Source organism: Balaenoptera borealis (assembly GCF_965194805.1).
Source record: "Balaenoptera borealis genome assembly, chromosome: 1".
Lineage (NCBI taxonomy): Eukaryota > Metazoa > Chordata > Mammalia > Artiodactyla > Balaenopteridae > Balaenoptera > Balaenoptera borealis.
This window is the reverse complement of record NC_138860.1, coordinates 52,080,669-52,098,522: the sequence shown is the minus strand read 5'-3', so window position 1 is coordinate 52,098,522 and position 17,854 is coordinate 52,080,669.

The following is a 17,854-nucleotide window of genomic DNA, read 5'->3' as shown; positions in this document are numbered from 1 at the left end:
AAATGCTTGTGGTTTTAAGTTGCTAGATTTTGAGGCAATTTGATATGCAGCAAGAGAGAATACACGTGCCAGTTTTTTTGTTTGTTTTTTTGTGTGTTTTTGTTTTTGGCCGCAGCCTGCAGCTTGTGGATTCAAACCAGGGATCGAACCCACAACCTTGGCAATGAAAGCACAGAGTCTTGACCACTGGACTGTCGGGGAATTCCCACACGTGCCAGTTTTAAGAACTAAGACAAGGTCATCAGGGAAACAGGGCTGTCAGGATCAACTGAAGTGCTGAGTCTTTTTTCGTGCAAATGACCGTACACTGCTAATCAAGCCCCCAAGGACTGGTGACAGTGGTCTCTGCAGTCCCTGTCCCTTGACCCTTTCCGAGCTCCCCCGTGCCCTACTTCCACGTCCTCCAACTTGGAGGCAGCAGAAGGACAACACTGTGTGTTGGGGGGAACAGTTCTGCCTGGCTCTCACACAGCTGTCATGTCTGCCCTTGGGAATGGATGTTCGGGGAGCCACAGCCTGCCATTCCCGCCAATGCTGCTCTTGGGCCAGCTTTGCTGGTGAGCTTGTGCTTTTTCTGTAGGTCTCAATGTCATGTCATCTGGAAGGGAATTATACTTAACCTTGTCTCTTCTCCCAAAGATGCTATTCCTGTCCCGCGTACAGAGCCTCTTGGGGGGCACTGGCCTGACCTGGGCCACCATTTCTGCTTTGTGCTACAGGATCCAATTGATCCGAGCAAGGTGGACAGCCAGTTCAACTTTCCCAATCGATTTCTTTCCCTGGGAATTTGAAATTGGAATTTGGTGAGACTCAGCTGGCCCCCAGAACTGGACTTATAATTGGGAGCTGAAGAGGCCTCTGCCACCATTGGCCAAAGATGCAGATCTACAGAAAAAAAAAAAGAAAATCATTTTGCAGAGAGAGAAGAATGAAACAGAGGGACTGAGAGAAGTGGAGACTCGTGCAGTTCTGCAGAGGGGGCTGTGAGAGCCACTGTCTGGCCCAGGCCCTGGCCTGGCTGGGCTGGTGCTGGCCCCTGCCTTGGCTTCATGAGAGCCTCTGGACCCTTGGACCGAGGTGCACATTTCTGTTTAAGCAGAGTGGCTTTCTGTTACCACCTAACAAGCCTGAGCTAAGGCCCCACGGTTAGAAGGAATGTCAGAGATTGGTCAAATCTCTTCAATTTACAGTGAGGATTCTGAGACCCAGAGAGGTGCAGTGAGGTGCCCTCAGGCACACAGCCCATTTGTAGCAAAACCAAGACCAGAACCCAGGTCTTCTGACTCCTGGGCCAGTGCTCTGTGGCTCTCTGGGGCTGGCTATATTTCCAAGGGCAGTAAGATGAGATAGAAGGCAGTCAGCTGGATCTGGACATGAATCAGTGGCGTGGCCGCAGGTAAGTCACTTCACCTCTCAGATTGCTTTTCCATCTGGAACGTGGGCATAACCACACCTAATTCAAAGGGGGTTGAATGAGAGCACATGCAGAGGAATTCAATTCTTTAAAAAAAATTGCTCTGAGAACAATGATGATGAGGTCAGAACTGCCTTTCTCAGATTAAAAGGCTTCAGTTCTCCATCCCGCCTCCAGTCAGAGCCAGGTCTGCAATAAAATGAATTTTGATCTACTTCGATTTAAAAAAATGAATGTTCTGAGAGGAGGAAGGATGCGTATATTAGGAAATCAATCAACAGGAAATTATAAACATGGTATGGGGATTGGGACTGCCTGTTCTAGAGTACAGAGCGGTCCCTTGTAACACAGCATCCCACCCTGTAACCTTGGTGTCTGATTCCAACAGAGTGAGGGGTAAGTGGCTCACCCTAGCTCACGCACAGGTAACAGGTGCTGCAGCCCCAGGCCCTGACTCAAGCAGTCACCAGAGAAACAGGAGGGTGCGTCATTTGGCAGCCAGTAGGCAGGCAGGGCTGGGCCCAGGAGGAGGCCAGGCTGTGCCATCACTTCCCATCACTGCCCTGGGCCCTGGCATGACCCCCACTCACAGCTTCCCTTCTCCCGGTCACAGGCCACAGCCAGCCCCAAAAGGTGGATGAGGATGGGCTCAGGTGTCCACCACCACAGACGGGAGCCCCATCTCTCTCAGATGCAACAGGTCTGAGTATATCCATTTCCATGACAATGGGTTACCCACCCATCTTCCTAAGGGGGGTTGCCCTGTCTGATTCCAGGGACCCCTAGAGCCTCCCTGAACCCCCTTCAGTATTTGAAAGGTCATTTACCCTCCTACACGTGTGATCAATGTGACTCTTTGGTACTTCCCTCTATATTAGATCAAAATACAACCAAACAGAAATCAAATCTCACTTCTGGAGAATGAACAGTGAGTCTGAAAGCCCAACCCCAATTCCAACTCTAGAGGACTCAGAAGGTGAAGAATATGCCTTCAGCAGGTGATGGAGCAGAATGGTGCAAGGTTCTGCCCACCTGACACTTTATTATCAATATCAGCTTTTAAACGTGACCAAGAAGGGTTCGTTGTTTTTTTTATGGGTGATGAGTTTGTGGGGAGATGAGCGACTCCAATATGAGTCTAATCCATACAATATTTCTGAGGGCAATTTAGTGATACATATCAGATGCTTTAAAAGATAGGAAAAGATTACAGGTGGCCACTAGGATTTAGTTATAAGGATACTCATCATGGAGTCATTTATGATATATATATTTAAAAATCAGAAACAACATAAGTGGACACCAGTTGGTTAAATAAATTGTGGCACATCCATAAAATGGAATGCTCCACTGATATTAAGAATAATATGTTGTTGAAATATATTTAATGCCATCAAGAGACGTTAATGATATAATGTTAAATGAAAAAAAAGCAAGTTATGAAATAAAGTATAATCCCATTTTTGGTAAAAATTTGGTGTGTGTGTGTGTGTGTGTGTGTGCACATAGGGAGGCCTGCATGAACTGAAAAGACCTAGAAGGATATATACAAGAATAGAATAACAGCAGTGGTTTTCTCTGAGTAGTAGGATTATGACAATTTCTTATGTCATACTTTGTGCCTATCTATAAATCTCTAAAGTTTCTACAAGGAACATGCATTGTTTGTATAATAAAACTAATAACATTTTTCTTTTTTTAAGGAAGAGAAAGGTGACCCAGGAAGGACCCTTAAGAACAGAGACAAAGTCAGGTGAGATCTCCCCAAATCCTTTCTGATGGGAAGCACCTTGGACCTTTCTCTTTCCTGGGAGTGGCCAGTGAAGTCATGCCCTGTCCATGTGCTCATCCAGAGGAAGGGGGCGAATTAACACCACTAAAAGGACAATTTAAAAGGACAATAGAAAACAAAATGGGAATGGCTTTATGTTTTTACCCATGAGCGACACTTACTCGATACGTGTTCTCCCACCACTGCTACCAGGGGTCTCTGCACACTCCTCTCTCCTCTGAGGAAGTACAGTGGTCTGGAGTAGAGAAGGAGCCCCTGCAGTCTATCCCCAACGAGCCAAACTTGTCCTTTTAGAATGTCACTTAGATCTCGTTGCTCTTATGGTCAGAACTGCCAGTGTTTGCCCATTTCTCTCAGAACAAAATCCAAAGTTGGTGCTTGCAAAATGCCCTGTGGCATCCACCCTGCTACCTTCACACTCAGCCCACACATACTATTCTCCCCCTCACTTTCTGGGCTCTAGCCACACCGGCTTCTTTGTTCTTCTTCACACATACCGTGTACACTCTTGCTTCAGGGCCTTTGCACTCACAGACATTCCTGCCCATTTCCTCAGCTATCCGTGTGGCCGTCACCTCAAAGTTACCTTCTCAGTGGCACTTTCCCCATCTGTACAAACAACAATATCCCCACCTCCAGCGTTCCTTATCCTCTTTACTCTGCTTTATTTTCCTCTCCAGCTCACTTAGCACCGACTTTTACATACTATCCATTTCACTTGTTGTGGTCTGTCTTCTTCTGCTCGAATGTGAGTTCCTTGAGAGCAGAGATTGTGTTTCTGTCACTGCTCTACGGCAGGGCCCAGGGCAGTGCCAAGTGCACAGCAGGGAGTTGACAGGGACTTGCTGAACGGACACATGAGTATAAAGATATTTGCCATGTACTGGGCACTGCAGGCTCTGCGCTAAGAGCTTCACCTGCATTGTTTCATTTTATTCTTACGGTAACCCCATGAAATCATTCTGTCTGTCTTTCTATGAAGTCATTTAAATGGTCAACCTCCCTATTTTGTATAGGAAGAAACAGGCTAAGAGAGAGAAGGTAATGAAAGTAATCTGTCTGAGGTCACAGAATAAGTGGCAGAGCTGGAGTTTGAACCCGAGCATTCTGATGTCAGAATCTCCCCGTGTGTCCCTGGGCCAGCAGTATCAGCATTACCTGGGAGCCTGTTAGAAATGCAGAGTCTCAGGCTATATGCCAGGCCTACTGAATCAGGACCTGCATTTTAACAAGACTTCTCAGGTGACTCCAGTGCCCACTGTAGTCTGAGAAGCAGTGCTCTATGCTGGGCCAGCAGGTGTATGGAAAATAGGGGGCTTCATTCAGCTAGGGGCTGCTGCAGTTTGGGTTAGTGGCCTTGGGTTCTGTACCCCTGTGGCTGGTTCTCCTGCCCACTACCCCTCGACCCAGGAGCTCTTTAGTATCTGCCGGGCTTTGGGGGGAACCAAGGTTTGTGATGAGGAGGGAAAACGCAATGCCAACCTCTGTCCAGGAGCCAGTCCTGCTGTGGGCACTGTTGCTTCTCTTTCTTGGAGGAAGGTCTCTCAGCTCACTCAGGGAAAACCAGACCTGTGCCTCTTAAAAGCATGTGAGAGAACCCAGTGGCATCAGAGATGCAGCACTGAGACTGGAGCAGAAGCTAGTTCCACCTGATACTTAGGCACTCGGGCCAGGGAGGTTGTTAAAACAAAAACAAAACCTACTGTCAATTAAATTATTAATGCCTGGGAGCCCACCCTGACATCTATTTTTATCACCGAGCGCCACCTTCAGTCTTGACATTCATGAAGAGTGGGCCTGGAATAAAACCAGAAACCCACCCTTCCAGCCTCTCCCAAGCCCATTCAAAACAAGAGTAAACATAAATGTAAACCCAAGTATGTAAAAACCGACTATGAAAACGCACCAGCAGAGGGCGCTGTGACCCCATCAGTCCCTGCCCCACTGACCTCTCCAGAAAGAAAAGCTGCAAAGACACAAGGAAGGAAGTCACACAAGATTAGGGGTCTGGGTCCTGGTTCCACCCTGGCTTCATCTTTGGAATCTTGTGGGAGCCCAGGACACCTGACACCTCTGATCTGTGCCCACCGGAAAGCCATAGGGATCGGTTCCAAAAGGCCACCGCCCAGTCTAGCATTTGGGATTCACAATGAAGTGACTTTCCTTTACTCCCTTATTTACTTAACCAGCATTGGTCGAGCACCTGCTGAGCCAGGCACAGGGCTAGACCATGCAATTTTCCCAAAAAGTGGTGCCATAACAATAGTTAGATTCTAAGGCTAGCCCCCTAAAGACTTTCAAATCTTTAATATAGAGAAAATAGAACTAATGAGATTATTTTCTGTTCTAGGGTCAGAGGAAAGGAATAGGGGAAGGGCAGTGTGGAGGAGAGGAAAGAAAGTGTGGGATGAGAAGAAAGAGGAGAGACGAGGAGGAGCAAGGGGACCCCGGGGAAGAGGAAGGCAGTTTGGCTTCCAACCCCTGCCTGGTGCATATAAAATATAGAACCTTAAAAAGTTTGTCTTTGGCTTCCTCCCATTTCCCTTTCTAGACCCTGACTTGGGACTTAATCTCGCCAGAGCCTCGGACTGCATGGGGCACTCCCAGAGCTCCTGCAGCACGCCCCAGCCCACCCTGCCCGTCGTGGACGCCATGCTCCAGAGTTTTCTACCCCTCCACTCCCCGTCCACACGCCCAGGCCTGCAGCTGCCCTTCTCAGCTCCGTGTTGGCAGCTGAGTAATCCATTAAGCTAACGCACCCTGATATATGGCAGATTGATCCTCCCAGGGACATGTGTATCTTTTCAAGATTACCCAAATTCACCTCTGAGTGGTAGATTCCCAGACAGTGGGCTGGAGGGACGTGACAATTTCAGGCTGTTTGTGTCGGGGGTGGTATTTTGAGAGAAAGGCCAGAGCACCTGCCAAGGGGTGTCTCACGCAGTCTCTTAGAGGAGCTGGCAGGAGTGACTTCCAGGGCGGGGAGTGGGTGCTAGTATGGAAAGGTCATTGGCAATAAAAGATTTGCAGGTCAGAGATTAACCTCTCTGAGCAGTTTTGAGTGCGTGTGTGTGGGTGTGTGGGTGTGATTCCCTGTGTGTGCTGGGATAAGGCCAGAGGGAGAAGGTCAGTTTAGGGGAAAAGGTTGGAGTGCAGGGCTGGACGCAGGAGAACCGCTGAGGTAGGAGAAAGGGCCTCCCAGGGCCGGGGCCTCACTGTGGCAGCAGCAGGCCTGCCTCCGCAGGGACCACCTCCCAGGAGCACCGCTTGGCCGAGCACACTCTGCAGATTCTGGCCGCAGAACAGAAGCCTGTGCTGCCCGCTGCCCTGCACGGTTCCCTGATGGCCGGAGACCTGCTCAGAAAGTCCTGCCTCGGCGCCTATGGGCGGGCTGGGGTCTGAAGGGCTGGGTCTTTCCCAAAGGGCCTGCTGGTGGGAGGTAAGGGGACACTAAAGGGGCAGGGAGGATGGTGACAGGACCACTGCAAAGGCAGACGCCTCCATCACAGCCATGGGCCACACAACAGGCTTAACCAGGGTGCTTCGGGCTGAAGTTGTCCTCCAGAATGAATCCTGGGCATCAGGCATGTCGCTTCCTCACTTCAGCTGCCCCCGAGGCTCCCAGAGGATCCCAAACCTGCCGCTTGCTGTTCCTCTGAAAGGGTCCACTGGCTGTGCAGGAAGTGAGGTGAGGAGGGAGGAAACCTCTTTGCTCACCAGGCCTTGGTACAACAGGAAAAGCTGCATACCTGTCCACATGGAAGGATTTAAAGCTGGATTTAAAGCCCTGCCTGGTTCATTGTGGAAATGTTCCCCCAGTTCTACCTCTCAAAGTCCCAGCCATCAATGGTGACAAGAGGTCAAACTAGAGGTTCAGGGGAGGGTTCTAGAGTGCTGATAACATCCTATTTCTTAATCTGGGTGGTGGCGATATGGGTGTGTGCTATGTATAAAAATTTATTCATCAAACTGCAGATGATAGATGGTGCAGCTACTTTGGAAGACAGTTTGGCAGTTCCTCAAAAATTTAATGGAGTTACCATTATGACCCAGCATTTCCACTCCTAGGTATACACCCCAAAGAATTGAAAATATATGCCACACAAAAAATGTGTGCGTGAGTGTTTATAGCAGCATTATTCATAACAGCTAAAAGGGAGAAATAACCCAAATGTCTAGCAGCTGGTGATGAATGACAAACAAAATGTGATCCATCCATACCATGGTATATTGCTCAACCATAAAAAGGAATGTTGTACTGATACATGCTACAGCATGAATGGTCCTTGAAAACATTATGCTTAGTGAAAGAAGCCAGTCACAAAAGACTACATATATAATAGTATGATTTTATTTATATGAAAAGTCCAGAGCAGGCAAATCCACCGAGATAGAAAATATTGTAGATTAGTGATTGCTGGGGTCTGGGGGAGGGGGAAGTGGAGAATGAGTGCTAATGGATATGGAATTTCTTTTGGGGTATGATGGGAATGTTCTGGAATTAGTTAGTGGCAATGGTTATACAACTCTGTGACTGTATGAAAGACGACTGAAGTGTATACTTTAAAGGGGTGAATTTTATGGTGTGTGAATTTTATCTCAAAAACTGGATCAAGCGGTACACTTATGATTTGTTCCCTTTGATCTATGAATGTTATACCTTAATAATAATTTTTTTTAATTTAAACGTGAAGATGCCACTTCTTTGTTGCTGTGGCTCCTGATTTAAAAAAAAATTCACAGCAAAAATGCTGCCTCCTCTATGATGGCTCCCTCACCCCTGCACTGAGCTCCTTTAGCATTTAGTGCTGATACCCCGCTTACTGCTTATTGCTTGTAGAGCCTGGCCACTCAGAGTGCAGCCGTAGACAAGCATCCCTGTATCCCTCGGAGGCTTTTTAGATGTGCAACATTTCATGCCCTGCGGGCCTGCAAATCAGACTCTGCCTTTCAACAAGATCACCAGGTAATTCGCACACAAATTAAGGTTTGAGAAACACTGCTCTAGAGCAGGGGTCCCCAACACCCCTCCCCGGCTGTGGAAGAATTGTCTTCCATGAAACTGGTCCCTGGTGCCAAAAAGTTTGGGGACCACTGGTCTAGAAGGCTTCCCCCACCTGCCTCCCCCTCCACCTGGTGCCTACACCTTATGACTGTCTTTGTCTCTCCCCACCTAGCGCTCATCAGCATTTGTGGATTCAGGGCTAGTGGCCTCAGAACTAAAGCCAATACCTACTCTAACTCTAAGACCAGGATAGAGAAACTGAAATCAGTGGACACTTTGGTCAGATAAAAGAATATGTCAACTCTGCACGTCCAAAGTGAGGTCTCCAAATACCATTTCCCACCGAAAGGCATCAGAGCTTTGGGAGAAATGGCTGATTCTAGGTCTAAGCAGAAAATGTACAAGTCTTCTCAAGTCATGTTTAAAAGATTCATGAACCAACTGGAAGAGACTTCCGCTGATCAAAATGGGGCCACTTGAGCATCAGTAAGAATATTAACTGCAACGAATTGAAACACATCAAATGTGTTAAAAATCCATGGATTCATAGTAATACTAAAAACTAAACTAAACTCTGATTATTCACTGTTGGAGGATGGTAAGAAAGCAATTCATTGTTTTGAAAATGGTAAATAAAGGGAGGAAATCAAGCAATTATCCTGGGTGTCAAACAGTAGATAAACAGTAATATCTGATTGTATCATTCCTTCTTTATTTATAAGTAGGAATACTTCTATGAAGGAGAAAATGATAGAATCAGATATGACTATTCTGAAAGAGTGATATTTCAAAAGATTCAGGCATTGACCACCTGTAGCATCCAGTATCAGGGAAAGAGACAAACAGACATCACGTGCCTCCTGTTGGAAGAATATCCCACCTCTGAAACCACACCTGAATATGATTAAGCTCTAGATCCAAGTACCAATTTACAGGAAAAATAGGGACAGAGATCCTGTAAAATTACACCATAGGAAGGTTATCAGCAAAATCTAGATTGTGGACAAATCTACAGAATAAACAGCCCAGTGTCTTCAACAAACAAATTGAGAGGAAAAAAAAAGACAGGAGTAACCTATAGATTAAAAAAAAAGTTAGAGCAGCCAATTTCAACAGGTGAACCTTATTTAAACCCTGATTCAAACTGTTTTTCTAAAAATCCATTTATGACAATTTTGAGACAATTGGGGAATTCGAACACCAGGAATTACTGGTTATGATACAAAAAGAGTTCTTTCTGAGTGATTTACTAAGACTTTTACAGATTAAATAGTATGATATCTGGGATTTGCTTCAGAATAATAGAAGATGGGCTAAATTGTTGAGGGGGGGATGGGGCCAGTGTGGACGTTGCTGGGCTTGATGGGTGGGTGATAGCGCATCATAGCATTCTGTCTACTTTGGTGTATGTTCAAAAGTCTCTAAAATTAAAAAGCTAAGACAGACAAACAAAAGATTTATAACAAAATGTTGATGTAAGAAAAACATATAAGCAAAACAAAACAGAGTGTAGGTAAAGGATCCATAACTGTCTAAGAACAATAAGATGACGTTTCTTGTTTCCTTCTCAACCTACTTTCCCATAACTAGATTTTTTTGTAACGTAATAATTTGCCTTCAGAAGTGTTCTACAGAATGAGACTCTCAACTCACAGTCCAGAGAATGAAGCAGAAACTTCAACGTTTTGAAAACTGAAGGAGAAAGAATTGGCTACAGAGACAATTATGGGGGACTTCCCTGGCGGTCCAGTGGTTAAGACTCTGCGCTTCCACTGCAGGGGGCACAGGTTCAATCCCTGGTTGGGGAACTAGGATCCCACACGCTATGCTGTGCGACCCAAAAAAAAAAAAAAAAAAGAATTATGGGTCAGAAATGAGCATAGCTCAGTTCATACCAGAGGCCCACCAGCCAAAGGCATGAGTCAGCCTGCAGATGTGCTCACGGCCGCGTTGGGGGTGGAAATAGTATGTCAGTTTAGCATCCTTCTCCCCAACAGAATCAAATGTTAGAGTCATGGGTTTGAACCCTGGCTGCACATTCGAATCACCTGGAAAGCTCTGGAAACACACAGATGCACAGGATTCCACCCTGGCCCCATTAAATCTCTGCAGGAGGCCCGAGGCTTCAGTGATTGCCAAAGCTCTCCCAGGTGACTGATCCTGACACGCAGCCAGAGCGAGAGGATTTTAGCCAGCCTGCCCACATTTAAATAGCTGGATAAACCTGCTGGGAAATGATGGCACTCAGTGCCGGATAAATGACAAAGCGAGTTGGTAAGTGAAACACTGGGTGTCAACTTGATTCTGTTTGCTTTGAGTCACTTGAGGTCATTTGGAGCCACTGTGTCCAACCTGAGTCACTTTTCTCTGGGTCTTTGGGGTGTGGCTGAGATCCAAGGAGGCCAAAGGTTGGCTCCTGTGGGCTTGGCTGTGGGCTCCCGGGGCTGCACGTTTTGGTGGCACATAGCAAGTACCAAGGGTAAAGAGCTGGCCAGCAGAAGTCATGGTCTGGATCAAGTTGGGGAAGGAAAGGTTTGGGGTCCACAAGGATGTCCTCCTGCTCTGTGCTGGGCTGTGAGTCAACCCCAGGAACACCCAGCGGCCAAGCCAGCAGCGCCAAGCCCAGATTCCATCTCCACGGCAACGAAATCCCTCCCGCGGGATCTGGGTCTGGCGCTGAATGGTGACCTTCATGGGTGCCACCGTAGAAAGTTCAACTAGCTAACTAACAGGGAACAGAGAGATTTCAAGTCAACGTGGGAGGGAGGCCCATGAGGGAGGGGATATATGTATACACACAGCTGATTCACTTTGTTCTACAGCAGCAACTAACACAACATTGTAGGGCAATTATACGCCAATAAAAAAAATATGGAAAGAAAAAATAAAGTCAACGTGTCAGGAGCCACTGATCCCTGGCAGCTGAGGAAGGCAGTCTCTAAGCAATCGTGGCACATTATGGGAAAATGTGATTCGAGTTTCCGAACTTCCATTCCCAGGTATCCACCATGGCGCAGAGAAAGGCCCCTCACTGCAGCTTCCTCGCCGGGCAAGGTGGCTGGACATGTCCTCGGCCTGTGTGGGTGCTGCACGGCCTCTGCTGCCTTTGGAAAAGCTGTGACATCTCTATCCTGACTCAGCCATCGCCAGCCATAGCCCAGGCCCCACCCAGGAGAAGCCAGGAGCCTCCCAGCCTAGTCCCCGACTTGGAGGCTTGCAGCCTTCCTTGGGAGGAGGACTCCAGCCTCAGTTGGTCTTGTGAAGTCAGAAAAAAATATCAGGGACATGAGGCTGGGAGGTTTGATGACTCATTTAGAGCCAGGAACGTCAAAGGATTGTCCCTGGGACATGACGGCGGTAGTTATAACCTTTATGCTGGGGGCTGGCTGCTGCACAGGGGCTCTCGCCTGCAGAGGCTTTGCTGGGAGAGAAGCCCTCCTCCTGTGAGGCACGGGCATTCAGGGACACGGGTGGGGATCTGGCAGGAGTCGCATAGCAAGGCTTTGACAGGCCAGGAATCCTAACTTCAGGGACCGGAAGAAGAAGAACCCCAAACACTGTTACTGTAGGCAGAGCGAGACGGCAGCTGAAAGCTCAGCACAGCCACTCCAGCAGAGCCCGGGTGGCGGGGGGCACGGAACTGGCTGACTGGCTTAAGCAGGGAAGGAACTTACTCAGTGGGTGTGGGGATGCACACAGATGTCATCAGCGGGGAGGCTGGAGACCCACGCTGGGGAAACGTCCCAAGGCAGGAGACCCAGCCGAGGCCACGCTACGGTTAGGATGCCACTGCCGGGACTGCTGCCACTGGGCACGGCACGCTGCCTTCACAGATGGTCTTCTGGCCGAGCTGCCACGGCCCCAGATGAGTTCTCTTCTGTCCCTGCACCTTTCCCATCCCAGGTCAGAGCCCCCAGTTGCCTGGGCCATTTCCTCAACACCTTCCTGATGCCCCAAAGGCCTGATGGACTGCACTGAAAGATCAGTTTCCATCACCATCCATTCAAGAACTCTCTTCTCTCCTTGCCACAGTTAATACTCCAGCCCCAAATGCTCCCTCCCTCCCTCCAGGACCAGAGTCATACACCCAACTTGGATGTTTGAAAGGCATCTCCTCTGAACACATCCAAGCCAGAACTCTGGATTCACATTCCCCCGACACCCCATTCCTCCCCAAGCCTTCCCTGTCACAGTTAATGGCATACTTCTTTTTTTATAAAGAGGGAGAGCTGTGCAGTAGTTAAACACTGAGTTCACTCAAATCCGAGCTTTTCCACTTGCTAGCCATGTGAAACTATGCAAATGGATTAAACTCTCTGTGCCTCAGTTTCTTCTTCTGTAAAGTGGGGACAATAAAAACACCTAGTTCATAGGAGTGTTGTCAAGTTTTTTTAAATTTATTTTCATTTGGTTGTGCTGAGTCTTAGTTGCAGCAGATGGGCTCCTTAGTTGCGGCAGTTGGACTCCTTAGTTGCGGCATGCATGTGGGATCTAGTTCCCTGACCAAGGATTAAACCTGGGCCCCCTGCATTGGGAGCACGGAGTCTTATCGGCTGCGCCACCAGGGAAGTCCCCTGTTGTCAAGTTGTAATGGCTTTAAAATATGCCAAGGGTTCAGAAGAGTTAGCCTGGCTAACGGTACATGTTAGGAGTTGTCATCCTTCCAGTGGCTCAGAACAAAACCCTGAAAAGGATCCTTTATTTCTCTCTTTCCCTCACACATCATATCCAAATCCATCAGCGATTCCTGTCCATTCCACCCTCAGATACATATCCCAAATCTGACCTCCTCCCACCATCTCTATTGCTACTGGCCTAGGCCAAGCTACATCGTCACTTCCAATGACCTCCTAACCAGTCTCCCTGCTCCTGTTATTGCCATACTCCCCTCATCAGTTCTCCGAATGGCAGCCAGAGTGATCTTTAAAAAATGTAAATCAGAAAAAAAAAAAAAGGAATTCCCTGGTGGTCCAGGGGTTAGGACTTGGTGCTTTCTTAGTTCCTGGTCAGGGAACTAAGATCCTGCAAGCCATGCGGAGCAGCCAAAAAAAAAAAAAAAAAAAAAAAGTAAAATCAGATCACATCCCTCCTTTTCAGACTCAGAACATAAGTCACACCTCTTACTATGGCTGGCAAGACCCCACCTGTTTTGGCCCTTGGCCACCTCTCACACCTCATCTTCTACAACTTCCCCTCCCTTCCTTGGCTCTGAGTGTCAGTTGGTCCCTCCGTTACCCTGTTCTGCCTAGAATAATGCCAGAGTAGAGGAGGTGGATCGGGGGCTGTCGTCCTAGGGTGGTGAGGGGAAATTTCTCTGAGGAGGAGACATGTGGGCACACTTGAACAAGTACTGGAGAAAGTCATGCAAATACCTGGTGTGAGGAAGCATACATACATACATATATACACACATGTCTGCACAATGACTTGATTTTCTACAAATGGTGTTCAGTGAGGCCCCCAAACCCCACTGGGGAGGTATCCAGAGTTTCAAGGCAGCCTCAGGTGTGGGAATGCAGACCTGGTCGGCTGGAGGAGTCCTGCTCTGGCCGCCAGGTACCACTTTCCTATTCCCACATCAGCCAGAGGGCCATGTCAAGGGCTGGTGGGCGGAGGACAAGCCCGATGGATTCAGGTGTTCTATCACCTCTCGGCTGGAAGCACCATCCTCAGGGGAAGGAGGTGAAATCCACAACACCCTCCCCTTCTCTGAAGCCTCCCTTCTCTGAAGCCTCCCTTCCCCGAAGCCTCCCTTCCCCTCTCTGAGCCTTTCTCTGCCCCCACAGGTAGGGGAAGTTGCCAGCGGAAAACATCCCTTTGCTTTTCCGAGGCGAAAAGAGAAAAAGCACCGAGACCCACAGGAGAGCCACCCGGGCCGCAGAAGTGGGTGCAGTTTCCTGGGCAGCTTCCTTCGGATTTCAGGGACTTAAGTTTAAAGGACAAGGGCAGGGCTTCCCTGGTGGCGCAGTGGTTGAGAATCTGCCTGCCAATGCAGGGGACACGGGTTCGAGCCCTGGTCTGGGAAGATCCCATATGCCGCGGAGCGGCTAGGCCCGTGAGCCACGACTACTGAGCCTGCGCGTCTAGAGCCTGTGCTCCGCAACAAGAGAGGCCGCGATAGTGAGAGGCCCGCGCATCGCGATGAAGAGTGGCCCCCGCTCGCCGGAACTGGAGAAAGTCCTCACACAGAAACGAAGACCCAACACACCCAAAAATAAATAAATAAATTTATTTAAAAAAAAATAAATAAATAAAGGACAAGGGCAGCTCAGTGAATAAATGAATGCTTCTAAGGCATGGACCTCAAGGTCCCCAAGCCATAGACTGGTAATAGTCCTGCAGACCTCTCACTTCTGCCACGGGCTGTGATAGAGTCCGCTGGCCCAGAACGTGACCCTGGGGAAAATTTCAAGCGCCGCTGAAATAGTATTGTTACTGTCTTCGTCCGCGCTGTTGATATTACTGCCATTCCGGTCTCTTCTTTTGCTAAGAGTGGATTCGTTCCTGGCACAGGAATGACAGCAACCTAACACCGCGCACTACTCGGCGCCAGGCACTGTTCTTAATTGTCTCGGTGTCCAGCGCGAGCGGCGGGAGGGAGCTGGGGTCGTGGGGTGCAGTTCCCGCGGCGCCCACTGGGTGGCGCAGGCGTCGCACTCTGTCTGGAGCCGGGAGCCAGAGGCGGGCTGACTTCTAGGGAGGGGGTCCTGGGAGGAGGAGGGCCCCTCATCTGTGACAGAGGACCCCGACGTCGCAGCCCCGAGCTGGGAGGCCCGCTGCGGCCTCACCCCGGCTTGGATTCCGACAAAAGCCTTCTGTTTGCTTTCCAGAAACTTTTCTCCTCGGGGATTCGCATCCCGCAGAGCAGGCTCCAAGGCCACTCACGGGCTTGGCCACAGATGTACTGGAACGGGGGTAAAAGGAGGGGGGGGGGCGGAGCGGGGAGAGGGAGGAGGGGGGCTCTTGCAGAGAGAACTGAGGAGGCACAAGGCGGTCAGTGGTCAAGGCCAGGCCTGCGGTCAGCCTTCTTGGTTTGCTAGTTAGCCAGCCTGCTGCGTCCTGATCTTGGGGTTCTCGTGCAGGTGCTGGGGCGGGAATGGGAGGCTCTCCCGGGAGAGGGGAGCCAAGAGGAGGAGATGGGGGCAGAGTAGCGGAGAGGAGGAGAACTAGGCACCTTGGCAGGTAGGGCCCAGGCCCGCTGGGATGAAGTGGGGCCCTCCCCTGCCCCACTACTTCCTCTCCCTCCTGGGTACAGCTGTTAGGCATTTTCTCCCGAGGTTCTCTGATTCTTGTGGGAACCTGCCCTCTCGCCCTGCTTCTGACTTGACCCTTCTTCCGCGTCTGGGCAACGCACCATCTGTCTAATTTGAATCTGATTTTTGCTTGTGAGAAGAGAAACAGGTGAGGTGTGAGGCACTGGAGCGGCACATGCACACCACTCCCGGGATGTTTCTCCACACACAGCAGGGACCTAGTGTTTATTGTCCGACTGTGTAAGAGGGCGCTGGAGAGGGACGTGAGAATAACGTGCCCCTGGGCTATGTTATCAAATGCACATTCCACCTTCTCATTCTGAAAGGTTCTAATTCAGGAAGACAAGGACGGGGTCCAGGAATCTGCATTTTAACAAACACCATCCCAAGGCATGGTGGGTAGGCCACATTTGGAGAGATACCAGCCAAAGCTTTTGGGCACTACTGTTCCAAGAGGAGACACTTGGAGTCAGCAGTTCCTCCTTCCTTTGTGAGCATTGCCTCTGGCTTGGTGTGGCTTCAGGCTCAGCAACTCCTTGAGCGTTTTGTCCCCTGCCCTCAGCCTCTTCAGCTTTCCCAGGCCTGGTTTTTCTTATTTTTCTTTTTCCTGACCTCACTGGAACATTGAACCCCATTCTTTCAGAAGGTAAGCTCTTTATTAGCATCAGCCTGGACTCTTAGGAATCCTCAAACAGTTGTGCAGCATTGGATTAATTCTGTAAGAAATGAAATTTTTAAATTTTCCAGCCGTTCTTATAGAACCTGCATTCTGCAACCACGTCATTTTCTTTTCTTAAATGGTTCTGATTTGAGCCTAAAACACACACCCCCCCCACTCCCACCCCCATTCCTCTGAGCCTCCCGAACTCCAGATCTTTGTGCTGTCAATCACAATTTCTTTCATTCTTTTTATTTTTCATGGAATTAGAGAGGCAAAAAAAAAAATTTTTTTTTAAACAAAAGATAAAATTTCTTGATCTCCTGGAAGAACTTAAGGTAACTAAACTTCTCTGGGGTTTATTTTCCCTCATGGCTCAACCTTCTATCGTAAAAATAGAAAGTTGGCAGACAAATAAATTATACAGAGAGTCCTCAAAGTTGGGTATTTTATTATTGCATTTTTAAGAGCAGTATTTTGTAATTGCTCTGATAATACAAGGGATGATATTTGTGAGAGTGAGCCCACAACACCTTCCCTGCTGGGGTCTGCCCTCTAAGAAGCCTATGTGATGGATGCACACCATCACAGAACATTAATAAGGAGGAAGCTGAGTGCTGGCGCCTGGAGAGACAGAAAGCAGTAACTAGGCCAGACAGGCCTGTCATTTTCGCGCTTTGAGCAAGAAGTGAAAAATGGAAAATGGTCCCTCTACCTTCCCAGCAAATACAGGGCCTGGCTCAGAATTTCCTCTGACTTTGTGTCCCCAAGACACTGGCTGCCCAATTACATGGAGCTGGATCCAGAGAGAAACTGTTCGTGAGAGTTCAGGAAAATGAATGTTCCCTCAGCTCCGTGAGGGCAGATGGGTTCTGGGTGAGATGGGAGATCTTGGGGAAGGTCATAACTGAGCCCCCGATGCATCTAGAACCCTTTACATTTTCATTTTTCTAAAATGTTTGTCACTTTCTAAAAATTATATTTTCAAGTTAGATTCGGTAATGTGTTTTCCAATATTTAACAGGGCCTCAAGGAAGAGATAATGCAGGACTTCCTTGGTGGTCCAGTGATTAAGACTCCACGCTCCCAATGCAGGGGGCCCAGGTTCAATCCCTGGTCAGGGAACTAGATCCCGCATGCGTGCCACAACTAAGAGCCCGCATGCCACACCTAAGGCCTGGCGCAGCAAAATAAATAAATAAATAAATATATATTAAAAAAAGAAAGAGATAATGCATTTCTTTGTTGGGTAGAAGGGTGCTAAACTTGCAAGAATCTTCTTCTTGTACTACAGAAATGGCAGTTCTGCTTCTTTGCTAGCCACGGAGAACTTGCTCTGCAGCAGCTACAGCCAGTGCGGGGCCCCCAGCCCAGGACGAGAACAGGACCACACCCGGCTCCTCCAGGCAGCCGCTGGACTCCAGGACACTGACTCTGCAAGATTTATTTTGACCACGTAAGTGCCACGTGTGCTGTTTCCACTTCTTACATTTCCCCATTCTCCCTGAGAGGGGTCTGTGTCATTGCCTGTTTACAGAAGGGGAAAGGGAGGCTGAGGGAGGCTAACACCTGGCCCCAAGTCACAATCCCCCCGAATGTGGTGCCGCCCACCTGGGCATCCCGGATGCCTCGACCACCAAGGGCTTCAGCCAGTGCATGTGCAACAAAGGACAGAAGGGATCTGGGATCAAGCCCAGTTGCTCTGATTCACATTCCAAATTCTTTCCACTTC